At 42.0% G+C, this 2,126-nt stretch overlaps 1 non-coding gene across 1 annotated transcript; it reads left to right on the top strand.

Moving 5' to 3' along the window:
* The first annotated feature begins 986 nt into the window (after positions 1 to 986).
* Positions 987 to 1,094, top strand: LOC145629542 (small nucleolar RNA R71). The gene has a single exon (XR_014111708.1). It is a non-coding gene; the product is annotated as a small nucleolar RNA R71 (small nucleolar RNA).
* The last annotated feature ends 1,032 nt before the right edge of the window (positions 1,095 to 2,126 follow it).

Raw genomic sequence — 2,126 nt, 5'->3', positions numbered from 1 at the left:
CCTCCTTCTATGTCATCACCCTTTTCTTTCTCACCTCCCTTGTTTTCATTCACAAACTCTTCTCCTCCCTTGTTTTCCTCACTATCCCCTTCATTTGGTCCTTCATAGGAAGTTCCCGACCTCAATGTGATCGCCTTGCATGTATCGGGTTTTGGATTGTGAGATGGGTTAGGTTGTGGTTGTCCAGGTAGAGTGGATGGTGAATTGAAAGGAGTTCTCTCGGCCAATTGAGCTAGTTGCGAATCAACCATCTTGTTGTGAGCTCTTATCTCTTGCACTTGTTGCCCAAAAGATTGCATTTGCGCATGCATGTCTTGGAGGAGTTGAGTTTAAGTTAGCTCCGCTTGAGGTGCTTGTTCTTGATGGTTTCTTTGAGGTGCTTGGGTTTGATTGTTGTATTGGTTGTTCCTTGGATAGCTTCCTCTTGGGTTTTGGGGTTGAGATGGAGGTGGATTTTGATATTGAGGGTTGGAGTTATAGGAAGGTTGAGCTTATTGGTTCCATTATTGAGGTTGAGGTACAAACCCGGGTGGTGGTTGTCTCCAAGCTACTCCACCGCCGCTTCCTCTAAATCCCTCTTGCCTTATGTTGTATGCCGCTACATGTTCGGGGCTTAAACCTCCACAATCGGATGTATCATGGTTCGTTCCTCCACAATTTTGACAAGAGAAAGAGTTAACTTGAGAAGAGCTTGCTCCACCACTTGAACTTGCATTCACACTCGTGTTCAACTTGGAAAGCCCTTTTATTAGTTTATCAATTTGATGTTGTAATTAATCAACTTTCTCCAATTTGTAAATACCACCTCTCTTTGGAGCGTTTCTTCTTCGGCCCCCCCAAGAGTAATTCTTTGCTATCTCTTTTATTGTGGCTTCAACTTGATTTTGAGGGATCTTGATTAATTGACCACCCTCCCCCGCATCCAAATTGGCTCTCGACATGGGCTCCAATCCGTCGTAGAAAAACCGCATGAGCAACCCTTGATTGTACTCATGGTGGGGACATGCTTGTACCAACTCTTTGAATCTCTCCCATGCTTCACCAAGACTTTCATCGACCTCTTGCTCAAATGATGCAATTTTCCTTCTCATTTCGGCGGTCTTCTCTTCGGAGATAAAGCGCTTCAAAAACCCCTTTACAACCTCCCTCCATGTTGTGAGAGTGTTAAGCTTTACTTGCTTTAACCATTTCTTTGCTCGTCCGGTGAGAGATTGCCGGAAAAGGTGCATACGAATGTAGTCTTGACTCACTTCATTGGTTTGCATCATTGCGCACAATTCAAGGAATCGGTCCAAATGTTCAATAGGGTTCTCACTTGCACTTCCGGAAAATTACTCCGATTGGACCATTTGAGTATATTGTGGATGGATTAAGAAGTTGGTTTCTGTGACGGGTAGAAAAATCCCTCCCGTGAGCTCATAAGCCTCCGGATTTCCGAACTCACGAAACAAGACATCATTCTCTTGTCCTGCCATTGATTCACATGGTGAACTTGAAGAGTAAGTATCACTCTCACTATCAACTATATCACCAAAACCTCTTCCCTCGTCTTGATAAAGCCTACAGACTTATCTCAAGGTTCGGTTGATTTCGTGGTCAATTTGATGTGAGGGTGCTCCTTGAGACCTCCTAAGCAATCACCAAATCTAAGCAAACAATTAGCAATTACAAGGATGATAAAACAAAAAAACAAAAAGAAAAGAAAGCAAAATGACTCTAACAAAAGCAATAATATTCGCTAAACAAGCCGCTTCCTCGGCAACGACGCCAAAATTTGATCGCGGATAGATAGGTCGTTATGCTACCACCCTAACCAAATTAATCATTTATAATACCTAAACCTACACTAAACTAGTTAGTGGCAAGTAAAGGGTCGAACCATTAGGGAAGCACGCTAATTCAACATCAAATATCACTAATGCAAGAGTGAAAATGGGATTGTTTTTGTTGGTTTTGTTGAGTAGAACACTAAAACTACAAGTAAGCAAGAAAATGATGATTAAAATCAATAGAAAATGACGCTAGGGATACGGGGGTGTCCAATATGATTAGAAAGAGGAGAATAATGGTGATTATCATGAAACATATGCAAAAGAACACAAGGTTCTACCTAAACAATTCATTCT

The sequence above is a fragment of the Chenopodium album genome, chromosome 4 (genome assembly GCF_948465745.1).
Source record: "Chenopodium album chromosome 4, dcCheAlbu1.1, whole genome shotgun sequence".
NCBI classification, from domain to species: domain Eukaryota; kingdom Viridiplantae; phylum Streptophyta; class Magnoliopsida; order Caryophyllales; family Amaranthaceae; genus Chenopodium; species Chenopodium album.
The sequence above is the reverse complement of the archived record's forward strand: the minus strand, read 5'-3'. Positions and strand labels throughout refer to the sequence as shown.